This window comes from Triturus cristatus, chromosome 5_2 (genome assembly GCF_964204655.1).
Source record: "Triturus cristatus chromosome 5_2, aTriCri1.1, whole genome shotgun sequence".
Lineage (NCBI taxonomy): Eukaryota > Metazoa > Chordata > Amphibia > Caudata > Salamandridae > Triturus > Triturus cristatus.
The window spans coordinates 133,223,787-133,239,670 of NC_140588.1; the positions used below are offsets into that span (position 1 = coordinate 133,223,787).

At 44.9% G+C, this 15,884-nt stretch overlaps 1 pseudogene; it reads left to right on the forward strand.

Annotated features, from left to right (window-relative positions):
• LOC146822715 (small ribosomal subunit protein RACK1 pseudogene) overlaps window positions 1-14,486 on the forward strand; it is a 55,035-nt pseudogene extending 40,549 nt beyond the window's left edge.
• The last annotated feature ends 1,398 nt before the right edge of the window (window positions 14,487-15,884 follow it).

Here is a 15,884-nt window from a genome sequence, read left to right on the forward strand (position 1 = left end):
GATGTGTCACTGTTTGATAGGACCAACCGAGACTTCCTACCAGCCCCCTACTCAACTTTTAAAAAGTGCTTGCACAGGAAGAGAAGCTCTCTCTGGGGTGTGGTCTGCTGAGGCCAAAGGGGCTGGAGCCTGGCAATGGGCAGTTGGAAGGAGGACCCCCCTGACTGCCCCCAGGGCCCTACCAGCACCAGAAGAAGAGCCCAGGACCGGTGTGCAGAAGCAGGGGCCTCTGCGCAGGGAGAAGAGAGGCCCAGGAGGAGAGCCAGGCGAAAGGCTGGCGCAGGGAGCCAGTGAAGACTTTTCCCTGCAGAATGTGCCCGCTTGGAGACCCGGAGGGCAAAGGCATGTGTTCCCAGTGGCTGGGGGGCACCACCAGGAGCAAGAGGACGTGACAATGGGGAAGATCGGACCCCTGGGGGCTGAGACATGCCCCCAGAAGATACACGACCATTGACCATTGATGGGACCGATGACGAAGCACGTGGGGCTCCGCTGCCGGTCTTGAAACTGCCCCCGGGGTGGGTCAGGTCCCAGGGGCTGCCCCCCAAGGAAGGAAACTCGGGGGCGCTGTCGCGCACCCCGTGAAGGTACCCCCGCGGGGTGCCAGGAGCCCACCCTGGCCCCCGCCGAAAAATGAAGACGGGGAGTGCCGTCGTGCTCCCCGTGAAGGTGGCCATAGGCGGGGCGCCAGGAGCCCAACCTGCCGATGCGGAAAGAGGGGGAGCGCAGACGTGCCCCCCCAAAAATGTTCGGGGGCCTGGGACCCCATCCCCAGGTGGGACTGGTCCCCAGAAACCCCAAGGAGCGGCCGGGGTGGGCTTCCCGAGCCGCCTACCATCACCTGGGTGTCCGGGTGGGACCGGGCCCCCCACCGAAGCGGGAAGATGCGGCGAAGCCGCCGGTACCACCAGTGCGGCTCTCTCCGGCACAGTGGGAGAGCCGCTCATTATTATGCATAAGAAGGAGCCTGAAGCGCCCCATAATGCCTTGCAAGGCATGGGGAGAACATCGTTTTTTTTGGTACCTGGTGGCCCCCAGAGGAGGGGGTCACCCTCATGTGTGAAAAGAGGTGCAGGGGGGGCTGCAGGAGCAACGCAGCCTCCCCCAGCATAAAGAAGAACAGTCCACCCATAAGTTTCACGGGGCATCTGAAAGAATAACCCCTCAAGGGCTCAGCCAGCATTTAACACCTTCTGGGCTGGAACTTATGTTCTACAGCTGAGGGTGTACCACGAAGTGCATCATGGAGTGAAGGGCTGAGTTGGGGATGTCTGGAGAAGGGCATCCGCTGGAGGTGAAGTGGTGTAATTGCACCGAAATACATTTACTTATGGTTATTTCTTTTAGAGGGACTGAAGTTCATGTGTTTAATGTGATATGCTGGTGTAAGATGATGTCATGAGCCAAGTGGGGTTATGTTTCCAGACTTTCCTGCTAGGGTGTCTGGCTGGATATGCATAATCCTGTGATTTCATCTGTGATGCCTTTAGGGGTTGTCATTGCAATGCATTCTAATGATCCACAGCTGTGTTCAGTACTGTCATTCTAAAGAGTGCTTAAACATGTATCCTTGCTGCTGCACTTAGGTGAAGACCCCAGACTGCTAGCCCTTAAGATTTAGAGGTGCATACTTTATGGTCAGTAGGAGATGCTCAGTCAGGGTTATGTGTCACCAAGGCAGGGGTATCCATTTTTAATGCTTGTTGAGGTAATGGGGTGGGTCGCCACTGGGATGATGCCAGTGCGCAGAGCCCCGCCCCAGGTTATGTTCAACTAATTGCATTGGGGGCAAGATGATATGCATATATGGGAGTGGTGGTACTAGACCCCACCCCCCACGGGAGAGATGGAGATGTTATGCAATGTCACAAAATAATTTCAACAGTTTATGTATATTTGTAAATTGGTGCATAGTATTGAGTAGTGTGTGTGTTTAATAAATGTACTCTTACTTTTATAAAGCAAAGTACAGACTGGACAATCAATTATTGAGTGTTATTTCTGTGCACCTGCACATGGCAATTACTAGCCCACACCACCTCCCTTGAGTAAGCATTAGACTGCTCTGCAACGCTACCCTCTGAGAGTCAGGCGCTACAATTGGGTGTTTGGTTCCCAGTGAAGGACAAATGTAGTCATGTTATTTGTGCAGGCCTCACAGATGCTGCCTCGTTTTCCAACACCAGGCCTAAAACTCCCTTTTTAATGCATGCAAGTAACCCCTAGGGTAGGCCCTATACAGTCCAGAGGGCAGGGTGCTGCGTATTTAAAAAGTTGGACAGGTTCAGTTAAGTTTCACATGTTCTGCTAGCAAAAAAATCCTAAATAAATGTTTTACTACTGCAAGGCCTACCTCTCTCGTAGGATAACATTGGGTTCCCTTATTACATTTAATAAGTGATAACTTTCAATTGGGACCAGACAAGTAGGAAAGTCTAGTTGTGTCTCTAAGGAATTGTGATTTAAGACCCTTTTTAGTGGTAAAATTGTATTTTAATTCACAATTCTGAAAATACCACTTTTAGAAAGTTGGGATTTTCTTGTCCTAACCATTTGGTGCCTGCAGCCTGTGCCCTGGGTCTCATGAGTAGGTGTAACTGGCAGTTGGTCTTTGTGTATTACTCCCAGACAGTGAAACAAATGGAGAATAAGTGTTGGCAGGATAGGCCAACTCTGATTTGCTAGGGTAAGCACATCACACAGACTCCGTCTCAGCACACTCACAAAGGATCTCACACTAGTCTTTTGTCTCCACAGACAAGCTGGGGCCAGGGCAGGAAGGCACGAAATTCCAGACACCTCTGTCAGGGGTGGCTCTAGAAGTTTCTCCCACATCAAAGTGGGCACCAGGTAAATGTAAATGTGGGTGTACTTGTAAAGCGCACTGTGACTCCATGGAGTATCCTGGCGCTGAAGACCGCTGGGGAACCTGTCCTGGTTTTCCCTGTGAGATGGTCCCTTTCTGGGTATCTCCAAGGTGAAACCAGGCATTCCTGGCGTCTGTGGGGGGCCGTTGTAGAGATGAGGCAAGCTTAATGCCCAGAGTTGCCGAGTGTGTTCCTGGTTAGAGTAGGTACCGAGGCGAGAATTATCAAGTCCGTTTTGACCCTGGTCCACGACCCTGCCGCGTCGGGAATTGAACCCTGGTCCCTTGCCGATTCTCTGCTTACGGGTCTGCCGCCTCTAACCAGTGAGCCACACTACTCTATATATATATATGTATATGTATATGTATAAATACTGGACACTCAGACCCACTCCTTAGTGCACTCCCAGACCTGTGGATACTACAGAAGAAGGACGCCCTCCTGCTTGAGACCTGCGCTGCTTGCTGAGAAGGAAGAATGGACCTGTACCCTTCATCTTAGGCAGAAGTGACTCCAAAGGTCAGCTGACTGACCCCCTGTTAGAGCTACAGCGAATTAACAAGCTCCAGATGCCTCCCTGCAATTGCCCAGTTGACCAGCTGCACTGGACCTGCAACTGGACCTGCCTGAGCCCTGCCGGCCTCTGCTGGAGTGATTGCCTGATCCCCAAGTGGTGCCTCCCTAGTCATGGGCCCTTGACTGACATCAGAGAGAGCTTCTCCTGGCCAAATTGAAGGTTCCACCAAATCTGACGCAAATCGACGCAAAGACTTACCCCGCTGCGATCCTCATCTGATTAAACGCATAGTGACACAAATCCCTGCATAGCTCATCAGAAGCAGTGCTGGCCAACGCAAAGCCTCGTAACTTCACCAGCACTGGCGCTAGATGATGCGAATCCTTGCTAAGTAACTCTGCACAGAACGTGCACCAAGGACATAAGGTACAATGCTCAGTGGGCCAATCTTGATCCAGTGCCCAGCATGCGTTCTCTTGCAGTCGGCCTGAACTTGTGACTTTGTCCTGGTTCAGTCTGACCAGATAACCTCATTTTGCGCTTAGTGCCTTTTGGTGCTACTTTTATCTAAATCTTTAAAATTGCCTATCTCCAGTTCTACTGATTGGATTTTTGCCATTTTTGTTATTTTGGTCTCAAATAATTTAGTAAATATTACTATACTTTTCAAAATTGGTGTGGGATTTTTCTCATGTTGTATTTTTACTGTATTACTGTTTGTGCTGCTGCATAAATACTTTACACATTGCCTCTAAGTTCTTTTCTAAAGTCTTATCCGTTTGGAGTCCCATGAAATCTGTATTTAAGCATGGGTTTTACTTGCCTCAATGTATATGCAGTTGATGTAGGTCTTAAGGGCACAACTGGCCATTGGAAGTAAAGGTCACATGCCAATGTCAAGACCTGGAGTGTTATTTGCACCAAAAACCTTTGATGTGACCCTGGTGTCATTCTGTGTTTCTGATGTTGGCTGTTAAAGTAAATCATTCAGGGCTTCTTTGCAAATTACAGCAGGCCTTCTATTAAGGATTGTGATCTAGCTGGTAAATTTCCACACAGCTCTGATGTAGACGGCTGGCAGAACAATGCAGGTGCCAAGCACTAAGGCCCATATTTATCAAGATTTTGCGTCGCCCTTGCACCATGAAAGAAGGCGAAAGAGCGACACAAACCTAAGTGAAATCTATCAAGCCATGCAAGACCACCTTGTGTGGTCCAGCGTGGCTTGATAAATCTGGAGTAACACAAGGCAGTGCAAATCGCTGCCTTGCATTACTCTGCAGCAGGGAGATGTTCCATGGGTGGAGCGTGGGTTTTCCCACGTATCCACCCATGGATTTTCATGCCTGTCCAGATTTACCATAGGTGGTAGACCTAGGAATGCATCACAATGCTATGCCTTCCCAGGGGAGGCGTAATGAGGAGAAATGCCTTTTATTTCTCCTTATTTGTTTCTCTCTCTAAATATGCTGCATTCTGCAGCACACATAGAAAGAGGAAATGCCTCTCAGGATTGTTTCTGTGCAGGAAGGTGTCCTTTCCTGCACAAAAACAGTCCTGCATACACTACAGGCACCCTTTCACCATGACGCAAGGGTGCCTGCATTGCAGTTAGGCAGCCAAAAGAGCACCAGTGCTAGGAAAGGGCCAGACTGCCCCGTATAATGGTAAATACGGTGCAATCCTGCTCTTTCCCTTTCTCGCAGTGCTGCAAGGTGGCATGCTGCTTTGCACTGCATGAAAGAATGAAAAATCTGGCCCTAAGTCTCAGGGTTGGCACAAGTTTTCCAATTGAGAGACCTGTCTCATTAATCCAACATTGCTGCAAACGTGATCACACTCTTCCTTGTGACCATCAGGGAATAGGACCATGCTATTGTTGATGATATCCTTAGCTAAATAGCGCTTGGATAGCAAATAAAGCTCTGTATCCCAAACAAAGTTCAAGGTTTATGGTCCATAAGGTTGTATGTCAGGATATTGAGGGTAAAAATGTTGTGGGGCTAAAATATTAAGGCCTAAACTTCGAAGACCAAACATCATGAAGGTAAGTTCTTACTATTGTTAACTCCACATCTACATAGGACTCGATATTTTGACAGAAAAATATGTAGCAGTCACCATTCTGTTGGAATACTATCCACAGTTGACACATAGGGGCCGATTTACTTAGCCTCAATATCACCCTTGCATCACGGGAGGCGTCGCAGGGCAATGGCTTATTTGGGATTCACAAAGCAAAGCAAGGCCTGATTTATACGTCCTTGTAAAGAAATGGAACTCAATGCAGCAGCTTGCGCTGCATTGCATTACATTTCTTAGTGTAGGCATTCAATGGGTGGAACATGGGTGTTCCCATGCATACAACCATGCATTTCAGTGTTACAAAGGTGGAATTGTGTGAAATGGGTGCACCTACCACACAGAGGCGTAAAGAGGAGAAATATGTTTATTTCTCTTTGGTATTTCCTCTTTCTATGCATGGTGTAGTCTTCATCACATATAGAAAAAGGAAAATGCATCTCTGGATTGCTTTTCTTGTAGGATAGTGTCCCTTCCTGCACAAAGAAATCTTGCTTGTTAAAGATGATTGCAGCATGGTGCATGGGTGCCTGCATTGGTGCTAGGTAGTCACAAGTGCGACAGTTCCGGGAGAGAGCTAAAGAGCCACATATCATACTAGATATGGCACTCTTCACCTCTCTCCTGTTCATGCAAAACAGTGCAACAACTTGTCTTGCTGCCCTGTGTTGTGTGAATTCTTAGTAAATCTGCCTCTAGTGTGCGTTGGGGAATCTAGCTGCAAACTGTATGGTTCAGGCTCCAATTCACTAACAAAGTGGATCAGAAATATGCTGCAATATACTGAGTGAACTTTGTGCACTACATAGGCGTACTTATGGTACCAAAAAGGGTTCCCAACAAACAAGCGGGCTGTTCTTTCCAGACTCTCAGAAGGAGAGTTGGGTTGTTGCACTGCATCCTGACAATTGTTTTAATTGTCTTGCAGTCGTGTGATTTCCTATCCCTCGGGTAGTGGTGCTGCGCAATTTAGTGCTTCACGCATGCCTACACCAAATGTATATTATACGGTAACTTTATTGATCTGTTTGCATCGTATGAATTAAATCCCTGTAGATGGCTATATTTAGCATGGAGAGAGCCACACATATATAACGGAACCGAAATATAATCAATGTATTTACTCATGCTGCCTGCACTTGTTTGGAAGCCATGTTGTTCTAAAGTTGGCCTAACTTGCTACCAGGCCTGAATCAAACAAATTGTTAATTTAAAAATCCATGCTATGTTTCTTGTTTTTATCAGAGTGCTCGTTAGTTGCAATAGACTCGTTGTTATTAAACTGAAAGGGTGAGATAGCTAGGAATAATTAGGATTTGGCTGTGGACATGTAGTACGTGGGGAGGGGAGAGATCATCCTGTACCAGACGTGCAGATATGTACCTTCTTTGTCTAGCAGTGGGACACTAGGGAGTCTACCTGCTTCCAGAGAAAGAGGTCTCCTGATCGGACCGTCTAGAGGGAGTTGTTGGGAAGAAGCTTCCAGAACTTTCCATTACTTATTGTGTGTTCCTTAGATTAGTTTAGCAGATCCTGTCCAAACTTTGCTGAAAGAAGATATATCTCAACTCTGCCAATTTCCCCTGCCCTGAGGGCTGAGTTTCATGCATGAACACCCGTTTCTTTCCCCAAAAACTTTAACTTAACTTGAATCTTCTGATGCTGATACCTTTCTCTTTGAACTTCCTCTTGTCACTTTTGATGCTTTATTTAGAGTTGGAAACTTCCTTTATGGAAACAATTTACTTCATATTCTGTTCTCTCTTCGTTGTGATCTATTGCATCTTTTTCTTCATAATATACCTATGAAGACTGATATATATGCTTTTTGAATGATTTGACTTACTAATTGATGGATTTGTGCTTTTACTAAATCAATCTGCTAATAAACCTTTATAGTGGCACATCATCTTCTTCTCTGTGGTTATTTTGAAGCCACAATGTGTAGGTAATGATAGGTCCTTTCATATACTTTCAGTCGACAACCAAAGGTCCATACAACCAGTGGAGGCTCCTACACAATGACTATACGAGAACACGTACAGTAATGTGTTACCCCTTAACAGAGCTCTGATCATGATGCTTTCTGAAATTCCACTATGTGAAAGTGCTATTCATCAGTGTAGATGTAATTCTTCACTCAGACAGTCCTCTCCATAAGTTGAGGAGAAGGAGAGGTAGTAGACACTTTGGGGCAGATTTACAAGCCCCTTGCGCCACTTTTGCGACACTTTTAACATGGGAAATGTGACACAATAGTAGCGCAAGGGGCTTGTAAATCTGCCCCTTTGATTGGTGCTAACTTTTAATCCTCAATTGATCAACTTTCTGATATTTCACAGCATAATGTGGCAAAATACACCCAGGCGGAATGCGTGGACCTTTCCAGCAAATCATGGCAAAGCACATTGTGGTTCCAGATTTCTCTAAGTTTGGTAGTTGGGGCTCGAGAAAAGATATGGGTTCTTGTGGCACCACCCCTTTGGGCCCTGCACCAGCACTGATGAGGAGTAGGAACCCAAAAGAAGGTCCCAATCCCATAGTATTCAAAAATTTTCACGCAGGCAGTAAATCCTCTCCATGGTGGGACCAGAGGTTCCACAGTAGGGTGGTTACATGGTGGACCGGGTGGTTACCTTAGTCACATGCGAGGCAGCGAAATCTCCTACCGGTCTAAAAGTAACATTCCAGTTGTGTCTTATAAACAATGCCAAAACGCTTTCATTTGAACTCCTAGGGAATGGTGGGAGAGGGAGAAAGAAATGGGTTCACTGGCACTGTGGGATACTTTTGGGTGTTGAGGGAACCATATAAAGACATGGAACATCAGGGCAGACTTTATCACCACACAGTACAGCTATTTCTACCACTTTTTCCATTCCTGCAATTTCCCTGACCTATCTGTGGTGTCACGTTGATTATCATCCCTCCTATATAACTAAATTGCTGTGGTCTCAGGTACATCCACCCTGATGGATCAAGTCAAGGCACATTTGGTGCAGGAGATGGAAGGAACACTACTGCTAAGGCACTCATTACTGCAGGGTGGAGTTTGTGGACCATAAGGGAATGTAAAGGTAGCAATTACTCTGTCTAGGAGTTTGCTGCTTACTTTCCCGCTCCCTAGCTCTTCTTAGCGTGACCAGAACACACTACCGGGGACTTGTTGGCCCTGTACTCTCAGCATCAGAATGGGCTTTTACATTTTTTTGCATTTCATAAAAATGCCCATTATTATAAATAGAACACTGCCCCAAGAAAGGCATACTATTGGTGAAAGGTCATGTGTCTTATTCTCCAGACTTTCATTTCCCCGAGTGTGTAATTGTTCACATTGTGCAATGAAACACTGTTGAAATGCAGCCCTTCTCCTACAACCCTGCAAGTTTGGAGGTGATCTGTTCCCCTTCCCACTGTCAAAGTGGACCTGCACCAGTCCTTTGATGGAGTACATTCCTGACCATTTCTATGGTGGGAAAGGATTGGGTTGAAGTTTGTGTATGGCTACAAAAGCACAAGTTTGTGGGCATACAAAGTTACAAGGAAACCCATGTCTTGTTCCGCCCATTCTTCACCCCTTGCTTAGGGTTTACTATTGTGTAATTCCACACACTTGTGGTAGACAATTATGAAGTCAGAAAACCATTTACATCTATTAGTTATCTTTCTGTGTCTACCTAATAAGCATAAATGAAGCCATTTTCAGCCATAAAAATTAATTTATGCCATAAAGGAACTTTTTATGGTAGAGGCTAGATCCCTTCCCAAGTCGGCTAATGAGGCACATTGCTATACTAGGGATTGTAGGGCATCGAGACGTCCCCTAATAGCTGCTATCAAAATCAGGATTAGAGTCTGAATTAAGGAAGCCAGGGCCACATATAATGCAATAATAGCAAAGGCTATGCGTGAGCATGAAATTGCATTTTGGGAAACGCTTCTGCTCGGAGCAAAGGGGAAAGATCATCACTCTTTCTGGCAAACTTTGGCCAACAGGGGCCCCGGAACTTCTTCCCCTCTGTCTTATAATATATCAGCCACTGCCTGGGCCGACCACATTTTAGGCCTGTATGCGCATGATTCAGGGAATAATGAGTCTGCAGTGAGCCCTGTGCTTAGGACATTGATGGGCCTTGATAGAGGCATGGCTGAGCTAGCAGAACAGGCAGAGGTTGGTTTGCCATCTTGTGTCCCACCAGGGGGAGTTTCTACCAGTCTGCCTGACTGTGCTGCCGGCCCAATCACCGTGAGTGAAGTGGTAAACGCTATTAAGTGGATTACCCCAGTGAAAGCGCCCAGCCTGGAGCAGGTATTGGGGGACCTTTATAAAGCAGACAAATAAATGAGGGGACCCTATTTTACCCTGTTATTTAATAGTATTATGAATGGGCTACCCATGCCACATTCGTGGACTAGGGCTGAGAGCATCCCGATCTACTAAAAGAGTCTTAGGTATCTCCCATCTATCGATCTAAAATCCTCATTGATAGCTCACACAAGCTCTTTAGTTGAATTCTACTGAGTTGACTGCAGGCTTGGATGGAAGATGCAGATGGGCTCACACAAGCAGGGTTTAGGGCTGAGACCCGTACCATCGATCAGGTTCTCCAACTGGAGCTAGTTTATTGGAAATATGTCACGATGGGTGGAGGCTATTTATATGTTATTTTTTTTGACCTTCAGTCAGCATTTGACCTGGTCCCTAGGGAGCCACTATGGCAAGTTTTGACCAGCATGAGTGACCCGAAATATCTAGTGGATATCATAAGTAGGCTTCGTATGAATAACTATGCCCAGGTCAGGTGTGGAACCTCTAGGGAGCTGACAGACCTTATTCAGGTGTCTCGGTGTCTGATATAAGTGTGTGTTTTAGCTCCAATCCTTTTTTCATTTTCATTAATGACCTGGTAAACTACTTAGAGCAGTGAATGCATGATGCCCCAAGCCTGGCTAACAGGAAGGTCCCAGCACTCCTGTTTGTGGATGATACCTTGCTGATCTCGAAGTCCCCCATGGGCATTCAAAATCGGCTCGATCAGTTTTGTGTATTCTGCACACAGAGAGGACTAGAGATCAATATCAGCAAAACCAAGTATATGGTCTTAAATCCCTGTCATACCTCTCGGTCGCATCCAGTCTTTAATTGTGTTCCACTAGAGAAAGTTAATACCTTTAATTATCTGGGCTTTCCACTTATTGAGTCTATTGGCTGGTCTTTCCAGATCCAGAAGAGTAAACTTAGAATGGAGCATTATACAGGTGGCATTCCGAGGACCTTTCAGGGCTCCAGCTTTCGTCCTGTTACTCCAACATTGCAGATCTATAACCTGCAGGCACTGGGGGGGTCGTTAGTTGGTGGGGAACTCTGGGGGCATGATAATGTAAATGATATGGAAAAGGTGGAGAATCATTTCTTATGAGTTCTCACCAACCTACCAGTAGGTACCCCCCTTTCCCCCTGCGGTTAGACCTGGGTATTAGATCTCTTGTACACAAGGTAAGACTCAGACTCTTGATGTACTGGAGGAGGATTTGGTCTACCGCCAAATTGGCACTCTACAGGATGGGCTAAGATTACATTTTAAAGCGCCGTGGTTTTGCAAGATCTCCTGGTTGGATTACATCAAACGTAGCCTAATTGAGGTCAGCTCTGAGGACCTTTGGGTACATCCAGAAACTGCTGGTAGGGTTTTGAAGTCTATGCTAAAAGTGATATATTGTAGACACATAGATGAAGGGCTAAATAGGCTTGATCACAGTTTTCAGGAGGAGTATATGGACGATATTGAGCCCCCGGCTGCTAGAATGCTGTACATTAAATTTCCTTTTTTTGGTACGCTGCCGCTTTGATCATTTACGACAAGATGGCAGAGTTCCTTCCCTTGAAAATGATTGCCCCTTTTTCCCTGGGATAAAGAAAATCATAGAGCATGTTTTGTTTTTTGCTCACAGATCATGCACATAGGAAGGCTTAGATTTTGCTGTTATGTCTCAACATGGGAGTCAGGGATCATAGATCTGTACTAAGAATTATAAGATCGAATAAAGTCCGTCCAATCATTTTCACTGTCTCCCGGTTTCTACTACGTATGTGGAGGCGCAGTCTGAAATGGGTTACCTCCCCACCTACAGATTAGGTTGGGGGACTTGTACTTTTCATACTTTACTTATCTAGGTAATATCCAACTGGCTGACATTATACGAATGATAATTTGATTCTAATAGAGACCTAGATCACTGCTTGTATGGATAGTTTAAGCTATTTAGTATATGTTATTGTTTAGCCAAATCATGATTAATTGAGGCTCACTTGCTGCTACTGTAGGAATAATATGCTTTCCTGGTGAGATTGCATTGTTTTTAGTAACATTTGTGTTTATTATTTAATTACATTTATTCTCCTGCATTAGTATGATTGATTGTTGCCCATTTGTCGTTATTACCTTGATTCTTTATAGGGTTTTTTTAAAGTTTTAACATGCTTTAAATGTTTAACATGTGTATAATGACTTGTGCGTTTATGGCTAATGGCCCTAATAAAGATATTGATTGATTGAATCTCTAAGTTTTGAATAAACAATTGACATTGTGCTTTAACTTTTGTGTATTGCCTTTTTTCCATTTGTTATGTTTTTGTGCAAGAATTCCTCACTTCACCATTGACACTTTAGGCCAAAACATGGGCATGGACCTCATGGCAGATATATCTGCCTCCACGTCTGCCAGGAATCCCTTTGTGAATTTTTGGCAGGCCAAAAGAGGGCATTCATATTTATTTAAAGGCTTAAAGAGCGCAAAAAAATGACCCCGTAAGCTAACAACCAAATTTACCTTTGAGAAAAGGGCACTTTGAGTGTAATCTTATGCCCACTCTAAAGCTGCAGATCCCTGACATGATCATGAATTCTAGTCCCTATGAAAGAGTTATCATATGGAAGGTGACCCAGGACAACACAAACTATAACATCCCTCAATGCATGCTTCGTAGTCACTTTATCTTAGTTGGTGATCTAGCTATTTCCTGAAATAGGCAGTTTGCACTCTGTGGGTCCTGGGATGGCACCCTCATGCTGTGGGATCTCACTATAGGCACTATCACCCACGTCTTTGCCTTGTCAGCCAATAACTGTCATATTGTGTCTGGCTTTCATGACGAAGACCATCTAGTTTTTGGTTGAACATGAAATACTTTAAAAAAAACAAGAGAGTAGAGGTGTTTGGCAAAACAAAAACAGTTTGTTTAATTAAACAATGCAGCCAGGAAAACAATTACAGGCATAGGGTTTGAGGACTGTCTCAACATACAATCAATCTGAAATGGGTTTATACATAATTCATTGAATGCCATAAACAGTTCATGTGAACCTTTTTTGGTAAGAAATGTGAACCGCTGTCTTTGGAGTCATAAATTAATTTATTCGATGAGGAATCCTGGTGGACCTCGACCATGCGTGCACACAATGCGGCCAGTGGGTAATGTGTCCAGATGTCCAGCATGGGGAGCGCGTGATTACTGCATGTACCATGTGTGCTGTGTCCTGATTGTCTATATGTTCCTAACTTATGTGGCATCTGACTTTATGGTGTTTTGGGAGGGCACGTACCCCACCGGCCATGTGTACTTTATTGGGGTCAATCTCCCTGGATCGTTGTGACATCACTGCACCTATCTGTGACAGTTACTTTATTGCTGGCCTGTTGTTCTTTAAGCTCGCTTTTGACAATTACTACTTTCCTAGTTACTTGCATTCGATCCAGTTTGAGGACAGCATTTTTACAACAGGAAATCCCTTATGTACGGATCCACATAAAAACAAGAACCCAATGAAAACCAGCAATAACCCTTGGCACAGACCGGAGATCCACCGGGGGAGCCAGGAGAACCACTTCATGAACTACTTATTCTCAGAGAAAAATTGTGGCCGGGAGAACAGTTGCAGGCATCGGATCTGAGGACTGTCTCAACTTACAGTCGATCTCTGAAATGGGTTTATATACAATTAATTGAATGCCATAAACAGTTCCGGCATAAATTAATGTATTTGATGGGGAATCCAGGTGAGCCTCGACCTTGCATGGACCCAATGCGGACAGTGGGTAGATGTCCATCATGGGGAGTGCTTAATCACTGCGTGTACTGTGTGTGGTGTGTCCTGATTGACTATATGTTCTTCACTTATGTGCCGTCTGACTTTTGGGGTTTTGGGAGCACACATACCCTTCCGGCCATATATACTTTATTGTGGCTAATCTCCCTGGATCATTGAGGTGTCACTGTGCCTATCTGTGGGATTGATCTGGGATTACCTATTTGTGCGTTTGTCTGCCGGCTACGTGCTGCTCCACCTGTGACCTGTCAATCAGTGACCCAAGGTCTAGGTGGCTACGTATTTCTGAGCCGGGTTGACATGGAATTCATAACGGTTGAATTTGCTAATAAGAATACAATTTCTTTTTTATACATGAATGTATCGTATCGTTATTCAGATTGACATCGACTTTCTCAATATTAACAAAGCTGTGAAAAAACATGTGGAATCTACAAGTACACTGTGCAAGAGGTGAGTCACTCCCAATGGGCTGCCACTTCTACTTCTATCTTAACAGTAGGAATCCAATCATTGTCCCTTGCAGATGGAACACAATGGTGAAGGTGTGGATCATGGCTAATTGCAAACTGAAGATAAACCACATTCGGCACGCTGGCTTTCTGAACACCTTACTGTTCCTTTTCAGTAACAGCTCTCTCTGGAGAGGAGGAAAAATAGTCTCTGTTGTGGGATGTGAACAAGGGCAAACACCTGTACTCCCTGGATATAAGCAATACAATCAATGCTTTGTCACTAGCCACTAGTGTGTGTGTGGCTGCTGGACTTAACATCAAGATTTGGAATCTAGAGGGAAAAAATATTGTCTACAAGCTGAAGCAAGAAGTTGTAAGTGACAGCAGCAAAGCTGAATCACAAATGTGCACCCCATGTGCATGGTCCGCTGATGGGAAGACATTGTTAGCTGGATGAATGGATGGATAACCATATCAATGTATGCAGATCATCACCAGGACACCATAAATGTGCAAATTAACCAGAAGTTATTGTTTCTATTAAAAAAAAAATCAAAAGTTAAATAGTGAGAATAAAGGCAGACCCTCTAAGCCATTTGGCCTTTGAGAGGCTTGGTTTGACATACAACTTTAATAATATCAAGTTCCAACAATGTACGTATAGAAGGGCTGGATCCATGCCAAATATTGACGTAATAATGAACATCTTCCGTGTATCCAGTCCTCATAGAAATACCATGGGCAATCCTTAGGTAGATATTGATTTACAAATATTTGTGAAAAGATTCTGAAGCACCCCAGTCTCCTTTCACATATTTTCAGGAAAAGTTCCCTTGAATTCATGAAACTGTTCCACTCTCATTGTAAGGTTTCTCAACCCACTGTACTTCTGTCCGCGTGCCATGAGAAACTGGTAAATAGATGCAAAGGTTTTGTTTTGGGCCAGGAGCTGTGGGTAAAGCTGGGGGAGTATTTACTGCTCCCTCTCTTCTGCACAAAGAGGATGGGCAGATGGGGGTATGGGCAGCTATCCGCAGCCCCATCTGAAACAATGAATGAGTCAATGGAGATTTTTAGAGTGCAACAGATGCCCTGATTAGGCATCCTGGCATTGTAGACCATAACGAGATAAAAGGAGGGTACTAGTCACAGCTGAACAGCCAAGTTTTTAATGTCTTACTGAACATGACTCTGAACTGAACACGACTCAGAGACAGTGTGCTGTACGTCACTAGAAAGTGTATTTCAGAGCCTTGCAGTTAGATAGGTAAAGGAGCATCCACCCAATATATACCACTCAATTCAAAGAATTACCAGAAGGTTGGCTTCTGAAGATCTGAATGAACGGACCGGAGTGTTGCAAAGAAAGAATGCTTGAATGTAAATAGTCCCTTGTTAGTAAGGGTTCTGAATATTAAAATCAGAGCTTTAAACCTAATTGTTTTCGAGATTAAAAGCCAGTGAAGTTCTCTAAGTTGATGTTAAATAGGTTGATGCATGGGAACGTTAAGGAGGAGTCTTGTAATGGTGTTTTGCATAATTTATAAATTATATATAAGGTATTGTGGAAGCCCAAGATAGAGGGCGTTGCCATTGGCTAAACATTTGGTGATCAGAGCACGTTCTACTGACTTATGGGTACACGGAGAAGGATGTCCAAGTTCTTCCTGAGAGACTTTAAAAATGTGAAGCAAGTTGCAGATAGAGATGCGATTTGAGATTCGAAGGATAAATCTGTGTCAATTCTTATTATGAGATATCTGTCTGTCATAGTGGGAGGAGGGGGCTGGCCAAGCTCATCAGGTCAACTCGTCGGGGGTTGAGTGCAAGCCAGGCCCGGTGGCCAACCCCATGC